The following is a 13,705-nucleotide window of genomic DNA, read 5'->3' on the forward strand; positions in this document are numbered from 1 at the left end:
GCAGACGGGCACTAAAGCCAGATCAGATAGATAGTTGTGGAGAGATATGAGAGGAAGTGGTTTTGGCACCACTCATTATTACATAGGAGGATTATTGTTATAATTAGGGCCAGCAGACTTGGAAAATTCTCCCTAGACAGCAACTCTGGATCCTCCAGCCAAAAACGTGGCTTGTTGGCAATTATAAATCCAGCCATCCCTCTGCCAGATGTTCCATGTACAGTTGTGTATCCTGTCTGCCATCTGCAAAACACACCCACCTGTCCAATAGTTTATAGATGGGGTGAATTTGCAGGGAGATTAATTAGAGAAAATAATCTATGGCTCAGTGCAAAAACTTGATTTCGTTGTTGTTGTCATCCTCTTCAGATGAAGCAGCAGCAAATGCAGACAATAGCTTCTAACTCAGAGTGTGCTAAAGCTGCACACAGAATGTATTGCTGAACTGGCAAAAAATATGTGGATGATATTTTTCAGTTTATTTTGCTAGATGGATTTATTTGAACTGTGTCTGGATGAGGGATGTAGAACGGCATAGCCATTCGGACTAAATAGGAACTGAACTAAACCTGCACCCAACACTGAAACTGGACAGAATCCAAAGCTTATTGAGATTTAAAAAGAGTTGTTATTTTTTTCCTGGAAGATACACAGAAGATGAACCTAAAGTATCAACCTGCAGCCAGTTTGTAAAACTGAAATATGAACTTCCTCCTTTGCTCCATGACCGAGTTTTATGGGCTTTGGCCCAGGCCTGGTATGGATGGAAAAATACATTGAGGGAGATATAAGAGTGGGGAGAACGTTGCAAATAGGATGTAGGCAATGGCACCTCACCCATCCCAGATCCTAAAGATAAGTGTAAAGATTTTGAACACTTTTACAAAAAAATCTTCCAAAAAGTGAAGCATTGTGTGGCACAGAACCAATGGGCTATATATATTTTTTAATCCCTTTACTTTTCTGAACTGGATCCAGCTCAGAGTCAAGGCCTTGATCTTCAATTCTTCCAAGGAGAATTACAAAAGAGGGTAGCTGAGATTTTCAAAAGCACCCCCCACTGAAATAACTCTGCTGCCCTTGAAGTCAATACACTGATTTCAATGGGAGCAAAGTTAGGCCGGTGCTGAGGGCTTTTGAAAATCCCACCCATGAACTCTAACCTTGTCCCAACTGTCATTAAGTTTAGTAAACGCAAGAGATTGAGAGGCAAAGCCAACAATCAGCAGAGGAAGGTTTACGGTTCTGGTTCTCCCTGCTCTGGTTAATTTATCGAGAAGTCAGATCTTAGTGGGAAATCTTGTATCACAACAGTACAGAAAGACACCAGAAAGGTGAAAGTTTAAAATAAGATGAAAACCTGTGTTTTGCCCCAGGTAACTTTTATTTTGCTGCTCAGCTCACTAGTTCACTTTTAATGGTTGACTTAGTTGAACCTGTGCCTTTAAAATAATTACAATTTATTTTACATATCTCAGGGAGTAATGACTTAGTTGGCAAATTTTGCTCTAGGGTACTCCAGTCGCTCCTCTTAGCTCATGTCTCTTGTGTCTGCCAGTCTGAGGATCAGCATCATTGCCGGTGTGTGCTACTGCCTGGATTTCCCCTTGGCTGGGTTCCTCACCCACACCAAGGTAGCTCGAATGAACCACAATTCCTTGCAATGAGTATTGGCCTGAGATTCATATCACTGTGATCGTCTGATTTTTCCACTTTAAATTTAGGTTCTCAATTCCCTGCCCAGTAGGAGAGGAAGAAATACACACGTGCAGGTCATTTGCATATTTTACCATATGGCACATCTTTTACTGTGCAGCTGTCAGTGCAGAAGAACTATTCTTTGGGGTAATGCACTAGGTTAGCTAAAAAAGCCCACAACGAGTTCCACAATCCCTGCTCCCATCTCTTCCACCAATAGGGATAGAAGGAAATAACACCGTTTGGTTTTATTTCTCCTTCTGTAGTTGCAAACATGGATTTCTCTGATGGCATCTCAGAAGCACCGCTCTCTCAGACACTGGGGCCTACACTTATATTTTAATAATGCTGGGAACAGATGAATATACTCTGCAATTATTTTTTGCAATTAAAATAAATAGAAATGAATGAAAATTTGCACTACCCCCACTAAGCCAGACGTTTCTAAATCAATAGACAAGTAGACAGCAGCTGCAAACCTCCTTGTGGCATTTTTGGGATCAGTTTGAGAAATCAAGGCACTTTATCAGATTAAATACTATACTGAAAACTCTACACCGGCTCTCTTAAGCCACAACAAGAAGGAGAATACAATGGATTAAAACAATCCTAGAACTAGCATGATGTTTACACCTGGTCTGCGCTGCTGCCACCCCAGCGCCAGGCCGGAGCCCACACCCAGACCCCCCCTGCACCCCACACCCCAACCCCCTTTCCCTGAGCCCCCTCCTGCACCCCACACCCCTCCTGCACCCATCCCCCTGCCCCAGCCATACATTCATGGCCTTGCATGCAATTTCCCCAGCCAGATGTGGCCCTCGGGCCAAAACGTTTGCCCACCCCTGTTCTAAACCATGATCAAGTTACTTTATATGTTTCTCCTCAAACAGCAAAATGTCATGTTGTATATTTATTTTTCATTTATTTTCCATTTTTAAGATATGGCCATCATTACCATCTACTATTTTTAAAAACATAAATATTTAGTTGTAAGATGATTTGAGGCACCCGTTTTTAGTATTTTATTAAATCAACATCAGCCTCCAGTACAGTCTGTCTCGGCATTTGAATCAGGCAAAATACATCCTTACCCTTCACCCAAAATGTGTATAGCTGCCTCTTAAGCTAATTTGCACATTTGCCTGTCTCTATAACTAGCTTTAGCAGTGTGCTGTATATTTTAACTGCAATTGAATATTCCAGGTAGCTTTCTCCTTGAAGTTGCTAGCATCATCCTTAAATTCAGTCCATGACCTTTAGTCATACACAGCAGCAAGGGGCATGTGTCATCTTTCTCAATATTGCAAGAGGAACTGTGCCCCAGATTCTGGCACCACCAGAATATATGAATGCATATGTGTTTTTCCACTGAATTTTTTATTCAATAAATAAATAAAACTTTACTGAAGTTGCAGAAGTCTCAAAGGTGCAGGAACTTGTGGTAGGAAAAAAGTTCAAAGAGAGTCAGACAGGCTAGCTGGGAGGAATGAGATCACAATTTGATAGAATCTAATAACACGGCAGATTTACACTGATGTAACTGAGGGAAAATCTTTCATAAGATCCAGATGACTAGAATGTGGGACTCAGTGCTTGGATCCAGATGAGCTATACTTGGAGGCGAGGGGGACCGGCCGGGAGGGAGGGGCAAAGATGGCTGTAACATCCCCTGTGTGTCTCTTGCCCATGGGGCAGGTTTAGTTAACATTTCACTGATAGGGTGGGAAGTGTAACTCCTACTTCAGGGGTAATCAGTGATTTTTTGTCAAGGTGCACATTTCTTGGTCAAGGTGTAGTCAAGGTCTAGACTCCAGAGGAAAAAAAAATACAATATTAAAATAAATAAATAAAATAATAATCGTAAAAAAGACATTTAATATATAAAGAAATGGAGATATCCTATCTCCTAGAACTGGAAGGGACCTTGAAAGGTCATCAAGTCCAGCCCCCTGCCTTCACTAGCAGGACCAAGTACTGATTTTGCCCCAGATCTGTAAGTGGCCCCCTCAAGGATTGAACTCACAACCCTGGGTTTAGCAGGCCAATGCTCAAACCACTGAGCTATCCCTCCCCATCATATGTTGAGATGGTCACGTTAAATTCTGGTCTCCCCTAACTTTATTGCCAGTGGCTTTGACTGTAACACCCCTCCCCACCCTCTGAGTCATTTCCCTGGTTCTCCATTGTGGTGTGCATCACATTTTAAATGCCTGGTCTTTGCTCTTTAACTTGGTGCTGACCTCCCAGTCATCTCTTGCGATTATCAGGGATTTCTATGTTGGTCACATCTTGGGGGACCCTTGTCACGGACCAGGACCACAGTGCGCTAGGTGCTGTACAAATACAGAACAAAAAAAATGTCCCCCACACTTAATAACTTTGAATTTAAGTCTGAGGGGAAACAAGTGGATACTACAGTCTGACAAGGGGATCACAAGAATGACCAGGATCATAAGCACTGATCGCAGCATAGCTCCCTTACTAGGGCTAATTTCAACCTTGGCTTTGTTTAGTGGTTCCTCTCTGTAAGGTAGTCACAGCTGTCCCTCTGTGTGTCCGGGAGGGAGGCTACGCCCCCTTTCTACAAGGCCTCTGGAAGGGCACAGTTCAGTGGGATTAGCACCGGGGTCTTCACCACTCGGCGAGGTTGAGCAATAATGAGTCTAAGGGCCCAGGTCCTCCTACAGGGCTGGGCACCAAACAGGCAGAGGGCTCTGACCTGCAATCAGGGTGGAGCAGCAATGTCTATAAACCCAGGGCCTCGGGCAGGGCTGGGCCACAAGCATTTAGGAAGCTCTGGCCTGTATTCAGGACAGAGCAGTAAAGTCTATAAGCCCAGGCCCTCAGGCAGGGAGGGGCAGCAAACAGTTGGGGATCGTGGCTCTGGCGGCCCGCTGATAAATGCAGGCCTCTTGGCCTAGAGTGGGGAGGCTGCTACCCCCAAGTGCCCTAACTGGGTCCGAGTCCAGGGCCCTAACAGTGGCAGAGTGGTCCGCCACTGAGTCAGCGGAGAAACCTGACCACAACATACTAGCCGGCTGTCAGTCAGCAACACAGCCAAACTATATTCGGCTCTGCTGGCTACTTCCTACACTCCCGTTTGGGTCCTAGGGTCATCATTTGTCTTGCAGGGATAAATAGCTAATGGCAGCCCCAGCAAGTCCTCGATGTCTCTGGCAACTGGCAGCGTTGGCAGTCCCACCAGGTCTCGGGCACTGTAATGGTTGCTGTCGGCTCTGAGCTACAGCAGCAGGTAGGAGACACAGTTCTTCTCCAGCGGCTTCTCTCCAACTAAGCGTGAGGGCCTGCCTTTTATACTTCCGATTCCCATCCTGCCCCTCTTCTTCCAGCGTCGGTAGGCGTGGGTGTCCTGGCTCTGCCCACCATGCGGGTGTTTGTGGCTGTCTCTCCATCCATCTGGGAAGGAGGCCATGCCCTGTTGTTACACTCTCCAACACCCTTGGCTCTGCTCAGAGTGCTACCTTTCAAATTCTTCACTTTCTATTGTCTCTGTGTCTTCTTTCATGTTGCCCTGTGTGCTTGGCATGTCCTTCTATTTGTCTATCCTCCATCCTTGACTCATTTAAATCTTTCCTCCAAAACCACTGGCAGCGTTGCCTATGTAAAAAATGACTCAAGGAACACAAAAGAGAAGAAAATTAGGGATTAACAAAACACAGGCCTACCATTGCTCTGATCACTTGACTTACATTTTTTATCTCTGTTCTCCAATTGTTTTGTGTGCCTGCCATGTGTGAGTTTTCCAAGAAGATCAGGGACTTTGTTCCGTAGGTGGTGGGACAGAGCCTATCACATGTGGGGTGCTTTTTTTTAATATGGAGATATACCTATCTCATGGAACTGGAAGGGACCTTGAAAGGTTATTGAGTTGAGTACAGTTCCCTGCCTTCACAGCTGGACCAAGTACTGTCCCTGACAGATTTTTGCCCCAGATATCTAAATGGCCCCCTAAAGGATTGAACTTACAACACTGTGTTTAGTGGGCCAGTGCTCAAACCACTGAGCCATCCATCCCTTCAAATAATGAATAGCTAATGATTACTTTTTACTCAACGTTTTTGCAGGTCACAGCATTGCCAGAAATATGTTTCTGCTTTATCCCTAGGAGTTATCTAGCTTTCTTTTGAGTTACTATGATAAAATCGATGTCTAGAATAAAAGTGTAGATTCCTTCTAGTCAATATTCTGTTCGTTATGGGCTAATGATAAGAGTTTCTCTCTACCACCTATTTCAGCATTGGGAAGATCTTAGCAATAACCCATTTTTTATGTTGTTTCACTGAGTTTTGCACTGGGACTCTAAAGCAAGTCTTGAATTAAAATAGATCATTAGTTAAATCCAATTTTGGGCGGTTTTCTATTAAGGGAATTTGTCCCTAGCCCTCCTTACCAAAGGAAAGTCCTAGCTGCCAAATGTTGCAGGACTTTCCTTGGTTTTAGACAAATTCTAAGCATTATTCCCATCTCCTTACAGTTCTATTTCTACTATAAGTCCCAAGTTTGTCCTTGGCTCTACCTAGCCTATTTGCAACCTCAGACATCCAGTTGTATAGATTTGAAAGCTACTCCTGCACTTTAGTTTTTAATTGGTTGTATTTTTTTTTCTGTCTTAGAACATGAGATGTGTTGAGCAACAGCAATACCCATTGGCTCTGTTATGCTTCTTCCGAGAAGGCCAGTGCAAAGTTTATGGAAGTAGTATAGCCAAACTGGATAGGGTGCTGGACTGGGACTCAGGAGAAGTGACTTCTAGTCCTGGTGCTGTTACTAACATATCGTGTGATTTGGGGGAAGTCACTTCATTTTTCTATAGCTCTGCTTCCCCTTTTCTCTATCTTGCCTTTCTAGATGGTAAGTTCTTTGGGTAGCAACTGTCTCTTAATATGATTTTGAATAGTGAAAAGCACAGTGGGGCCTGATCTCAGTTAAATCGCTTTAGACACTACTGTAATATGAATAATTAATAATAGCCCCTTTAGTAGTGAACGGGGCTTGTCCTGGCCCTCTGCAAAAAGACAAATTTCATCCATTGGGAAGACCTGCAGTTGAAGTCAAAGGGTCACCAAACCTTTGTGAACAGGAGCTGATGACTTGCTGACAGCTCACACCAATTTTATTTTCTGCTCTCAAAATAATAGTTTCTCTGGCATCAGTCTCTGTTCTTTCTGTGGTCAGATTGAACAGCCTCTATTAGCCATTTGAATTTTGAATGGTTCTTTTACATCCATCTCAACTTCATCCAACTAAGGGGGGGGAGGGAAGGGAAAAAAAGGCAAACAAATCCATCAAAATGATAATTGGTGCTAACTTATCATTTGTTCATTCTTTTCCAGTTTAGCTGCTGCGGCAGCTCATCTCTGCTCTTCCACTCTGCCTTAGCTCCCAAATGGTGTCAATTATCCACAAATCTCACAGGGCCTGCACCATCTGAATAACAATTCATTAACCTTCACTTTCCTCCTGCTGATTAACTCGCCTCCACCGTCTCCCCAATGCAGGAGACGGCATGTCGGAAATTCAGCCAAACTTTTTAATTATGCAAATAATACAATACCCGGAGATAATTATTTAGCCCAGGACTCTCGGCTGCACTTTCTACTCTCTGTTCTGCTCTCATAGCTTTTTTGATTCTACTCCCCTTTTTATATCATTGTAACTCTGTCAAGGAGAATGAAGGATTTTCCACTTCACTCAGTGTAGGTGATCATTCAGAGAGACAATACAGATGGGCCACTGTTTTGAGAGAGAATAAGGTTGCTGCAGAGCTGGCCAGGGAGAATGAAGGCCCAGGTTAGGTCCCCAATTTCTTCCTTTTAGCTTGTATGCTGCTCAAACAGTCTGCAGATGCACATTATTTGAATTTCAAAGTTCATATATAGGACCAAATCCTACACCAGTTTACACCTGCTGAGGATCAGGTCGACTGAATTTATAGTTTTCGTGCCATGCATGTCCTGCATGCAACTGTCAAACTTTGATGAAAAACAAATTCTTTCCCCAGCCAAGCAAACACACTATTCCTCATAAAAGACTAATTACAAGCCAAGTTTTCAGCTTTCAAACTTCAGCCATTTTTGACACAGCCTGATTTTTAACAAAGAAAAATGATCATTGTCAGAATTTTGTTTAAATAGAGTGGTATATGATTTTCACTCACATCTAGTTCATAAAAGGCGAAAGGAATTAGATGCAAACTCTCCGAAGTATCTTTTAGACAGAGCCAAGCATGGAGGCCTTCATTCCAAAAAGCAAAAATTCTGAGCATTTATAAACAAAGGAACTAAGTATTGCTAAATTTAGAATTTATTAACAAATAACAATAAATAAAAACAAATAAATTTGTTAGTCTTTAAGATCCCACTGGACTCCTTGTTTTTTGTTGTTGTTGTTTTTTTGTGGATAGAGACTAACACGGCTAACCCTCTGATACTATCTGAGTACTAAACACTCAGAAATCAAAACATGCAAAAGTGAAAGCTCTCTTAGTAACCTTAATTTACCCACAGCATTTAATTTACCACAGTCAACTAGTTAACACAAGAGACTGGGGTCTAGAAAAGCTTGAGTCTGAACCCAGCTCTGCTACTCACTCACTCTGTGGCCTGCCCAAATCACTTAAACTCTTTGCTCCTCAGAAGCTTTACTTGTAAAATGAGGATGATAATACCTACCCACCTTTATAAAGTGCTTTAGAACCTTGGATTAGAAGTGCAATAGAATTGTAGATTATTATTTTGACATCCAATTTTACCCTGTGTTACTCCCATTCATCTCCCAGTGAAGTCAGTTGCAGCTAGGAATGCACCATGGAGGGCAGAACTGACTCAATTGTCTATTACTTTCACACATAATACCATATTCATAGCCCATATTAAAACACACCATAACTGAATAAAATGAGTTTACGGTAAGAACTGTTCTTTTGTATACCCTGACTGTAGCTTAAGGAAACAAGTTTAAACAATGAACAGTGCTTTATACAAGATCCCTGTGTTCTAGGAATTTAAGAAAATAGGAATTTCAAACACCTACCTCTCGAAGGGGTTCACTGTGCAGCATACCAAAGAACCCAAACCTGCGTTCTTGGAACTCCACAGTGAAATAGCTGGAAACCACTCCTGTGTAACTAACATCAACATTATGCTATTCTATTATCTTGTAAATCTAAAATTTCGTGGAAATTTCATGGTAGGTGAGTATTATTATCCCAGTTTGGCAAATGGGAAAACTAAGACGCAGAAAGGTTAGAGGCCAACAACATTCTCTAACGTAAGGAACAAAAGTCAGGCACCCAGAACTATAGGTAAGCACCTAAATAGGTGACCTGAGGCACAGAGGTACTGAGTACTCTTAGGATAGGTCTACACCTAGTGCAGTAGAGGTGTGATGGTAGCACGGCTACGCCAACCCAGGCTTTAATCTAGTGAGCATAGGTAACAATATATATGGCGAAGTATAAGCCCATTAGGGATCCTCAGTACGTACTCTGGTTGCTAGGGCCTGCTGAAGCACATGCCGCCACATTCTCATTACTATTGTTGGCCAGCATGGTCTGACTACCTATGCTACAATCACACCTTCACTTGCAGTGTAGAAGTACCCTTGTCTATCATTGACGTCAATAGAAGTGCCAGGTGTCCAGGTCTTCTGAAAATCAGGTCACTTATTTAACTGCCTACAGACTGATTTAGCTACTTAATTTTAGGAAGCCAAGTTTCCACAGTTTAGCTTAAACAAGTGCCCCAAAGTTGCATACCAAATCAGAAGAACAACTGAGTGGAGAACAAAGAGGCCCTAGCTCTCAGGTTCATGCTCAGTCCATTAGAATATATTGCCTCTCTTAAATGTATATTACATATGAGTCACTCTCTGCCTACCTATGAACGGCAGCCACCCATATCTGTAGACAGAAAATAGCCAGTGCTTAATAGTGCATGGAAACAATATATAGCGGTGTAGGGACTGAAGTGAAGAATAGTACAACGGAAAGTGTAGAGCCCTGTTCTCACCTCCCATTGATCTACTGGGAGCTGGACTAGGCTTCTAAGGCCTGATGCAGTGCCCATTAAGTCTTTCCATTGACTTCCAGTGGCCATTAGATATGGCATTAAGGGAGGCAGAATGTAATTACTCAGTCTGAAATTTAGCCAGGCCACCAGTCTTGTAAAAGTGCCATGTATGTTTACTCGCCAAAATTGGTCAGGGCCTCGATGTTCTGACCTCTTGTCTGAAATACGCCACCTCCAGCAACACATGCTGGGAGATTTGTTGACTACTGGTAGTGACTCAGAGAAAAATACCTTCTAATGACTCTCCAAAACCTCGTACTGCAGCACTGTGATCTCCTTTCCTGAAAGTGAACCTTTTCCTCAAAGTTCTCCTACCCAAGTAGGACAGCCAAATGTCCCAGCCAAAAACATCATTGCATAGCCTATGAGAGTGGATGAAATCATAGTCCAAGGTGGTATGGAAGCATCAGTTGCTGGTCTTCTTGTATGCAACCATATAGGTGTACACAATCATGATGCTTCCAAAGAAACTAAGGACCCCATGATACTCTAGCTCCACTTTTAATGCATATACAATGTGTATTATAAACTATCACTCCACTTTTCATCTGAAAACAGTAATACGTACACAAACAAGGAACTCCCATGCTGCCTAGAGCTGGGAAAATGCTCCCAGATGAAACTTGTTATATAACTTGTGAACAATTTGCTTCTCTAGCTAGCTGGACTGACCTTCAAAATCAAAGTTGGGAAAGGACTCAGTTAATGTATATCTACAAACTTGTAACTCGATTTTTATATAAGTGCTAAACTAACTCTGTTTAATTGATTTTCCACATTGTACACTCAGAAATAGGATTTTTATAGCTCTTGAATAATTCAGAACTTTGATTCCTAAGGCAAAAAAAATGGGCAAGGAATAAAAGCATAATTATCATGGTAGCGGAGGTCAAAAGGACAAGCTGGCCGTAAGTTCATAATGTGATTGTGTATTTGGACTCATTGTGGACTGTGGAATATTACCTTGTTGAAATCTTATTACTTAAAAAAAACCAACAGAGTAGCACTGTTAAGCAGAGAATTGCAAAAGAAATGGAGGAAGTGTTAATTTTTAAGCAAGTTTGACAAAGATTGAGTTTCATATGACAAATACTGTCAGCAAGACAGGATTCTGTCAGTGGAAGAAGTTTAAACATTAACAATTTCTGTCAGGCTGTTGACACAACCACGGCAGACATTTCCCAAGATGCTGAGATGACTGCTGGCATTTGTCAACAATCCTGTCACAGTGACAGCAATAAGACCATGTCTGGAAATGTGACAGTTTTGGCTTTGTGTTCCCCTGAGCATTGGCCCAGGTGTTCAGAGAAAGTGTGGGAAAAAACCATATTTCTGCATTGTCATTCGAACACGGAAAAACACAGGAGGAAAATGAGCTGTCACTCCAATTCCCATGATGCCTTGCTGCTTAGCATAACTCTACTCTGTGGCCCAGGGTCCACTGGTCCATACTCTGACAGATAATTAAGAAAGCAGCAGCTTTTTCTAGACGGCTCTTCCTCATGATTTGCATTTTAGCCAGAGGCGACCAGTTATAAAAAAAACATGATGGAAAGATGGTAAGAAGCCAATTAGATGGATGGATGGCTGACTGACAGCTCTCTGGTATTACTACTCCAGATTTCATCATACGTAGACTGGTAGTTTTCTACAGGAACCAACTTTTGCAGGTTTGTAAAGCTGTTAAATGTTGGGCTATATATAGAATGAGATAATTTTGCAGAATATTTTACATTTTTCTGAAATCAACATATATCATTTTCATCAAAGGTTGCATCCAATAACCCTTTATAATATAGCACAACTTACATAACTACATTTAGCTCTATTAAAAACTGTAGATGACTTTGTAGGTAAAATTGCTGTACTGATACAGAAATGATTAAAACTGAGAAGCAGGGTGAACTGGGACACTCAGGAAGGCAGCAAAGGTAAAGTCAGATGATAATTAGTGCTGTTGTGCAAGTCTCTTTATTTTTTAAACGTGGATAAAATATATTGATTCATTTAAAGAAATAAACTATATTCTGAAATTCCTCACTATGCATAGATAATCATAACATACTGAGGGGTTTTTTTAATCAATAGTTGAGTTTTTTTCCCCAAGTAGAAACTTGTTTTGCTCAGGATCTAACAGATTTTAAATATGAAAAAGCTCATAAATTGATACTTTCCAGTTCCTCTTCTAGAATCCAATAGCTGCTAGCCAATGAGAATTATTCTTCTGTGCTAGTGCCTCACATGCTGTGTATCACTATAAAATTGAAATGTAAGCAGGGCTTCGTTTGACTTTTGTGTTTGTTTTTTATATGAATAAAAAATTTAACAAATCACTTAGCAACTGCAGTTCTGAATCTGCAGCTGCCATGAGATGAATTGTCCTTGACAACGTAAAGAAGTGTCTCAGCTTTCCTTAGGATTCGGAGTTAGCCAAATCTGGCAATTATCTCTTGATGAATGGCTGTTTTAGTCAGCCAACAATGCAAGGCATATGTCTTATACCATGGATGTGATCCATCCAGTTTTGGAACCACCTGGCACAGGTAATGTTAAGCCACCTGACCCCCAAAATCACTGGGAATTTTTTTGTTAATCACGAATTCTATGTTCAAAATTAGCTTAAAGTTTTCTGTTAATGTTTGCAAAGGAAGAAATTCTAGGGGTAGTAGAAGAACCATCCCAAATTAAGGGCCAGATTTTACTAACTTTATTAACATTGAATAGCACCTTACTCTCTGAGTGCTCCCATTGAAACCAAGAGGACTACTCGTGTTACCAAAGTGGAGTAAGCGGATCAGAATCTGAACCTAAAGCAAAGTCAGGCCCAGCTCCTGCATGAGGGGAAGAGATGGCTTAGGAGCTTCTCCCCAACTTGGCCCTCCTAGGGACAACCTTAGGACTCCATTCTCCTCTATAGGGGAGTAACCTGCATAGAGGTGGCAGGCATGGTGTGATCCCAGTAGAAGAAGCTCTAGGGTTTGGTTGCCTTAACTGACAGATCCTCCCAAGATCTGAGTCGGGTGTCCTTGACCTCTCCTCGGTCACCTGGACCTCCAAGTTCCTGCTGCTCCCCTTACCACATCTACTTCAACCCAATCCACCCCTCAAGGTGCCTCCACATTGCCCTCCTACTCTGGGCTTGGGCTGTGACTTAATGCCCCATTTAAGGCTTATTTGCTTTACATTCTTTTGTTGCTGCCCCTACACCCTATATTTGCATTGTCATCCTTGTGATATTCCTGGTAAGTCCATGGAAAGATAGCCCAATGTTTTATTGTTGGCAGAGACTGGAGGATAAATATATTCAAATTAATAAAGACAATGGTAAAGGGAATGATCTTGAAGGCTTTTTCTCCTACCTTAACCTCCCTGAAGCAGGGACATGTCCATCCGTCGCATACTTGTAAAGTGACATGTAAGGTTATGGTGCTGTAGACTTGTTTTGTAATCCATGACATACTGGTTTGAGCGGGTTCAGTGTCGTTAATGAGTGACAGCCTATGCATTTATTGTAGACATGTCTGAACCAGAAACCTAGATTCTTATCCACCGCAAAACTTTCTGAGGATTTGGAATGTAGATTTGAATCTAATGGGATGACAAAACCCTGGATAAGGACTACCCAGGTTCTAAATCTGAATGCAGATGAAAAGTTTGAAGCTCAGATCCATCTCCAATATTTTGGCCTATGATCATCAAGGATGAAATCTTCATCAGCCAATCAGATTGCAACCTAGAGGGACAAATTCAGACTTATATCCAAGTACGCTTCAGAGGCTCTAACTTCTACCATCTTCCAGACCCCTAGATGTGTATGTTACACACAGTTTGACTCCTTTAGATTCACACCCATGTGCCAGCATGTAACATTCACCTTCTTCATACACATCACCACTGTATGGCATTTGGGTCATAAA

General features: G+C 41.9%; 1 protein-coding gene across 2 annotated transcripts in view; it reads right to left on the reverse strand.

Moving 5' to 3' along the window:
- Window positions 1-13,181, reverse strand: part of LOC128834904 (cysteine-rich venom protein Cau1-like) — a 95,279-nt gene extending 82,098 nt beyond the window's left edge. For both annotated transcript variants that reach the window (XM_054024086.1, XM_054024084.1), the window contains exon 1: window positions 13,148-13,181. The gene's annotated coding sequence lies outside the window, so the exon portion shown is untranslated. The remainder of the gene's footprint in view (window positions 1-13,147) is intronic.
- Window positions 13,182-13,705: the final 524 nt, after the last annotated feature.

This window comes from Malaclemys terrapin, chromosome 3 (assembly GCF_027887155.1).
Source record: "Malaclemys terrapin pileata isolate rMalTer1 chromosome 3, rMalTer1.hap1, whole genome shotgun sequence".
Lineage (NCBI taxonomy): Eukaryota > Metazoa > Chordata > Testudines > Emydidae > Malaclemys > Malaclemys terrapin.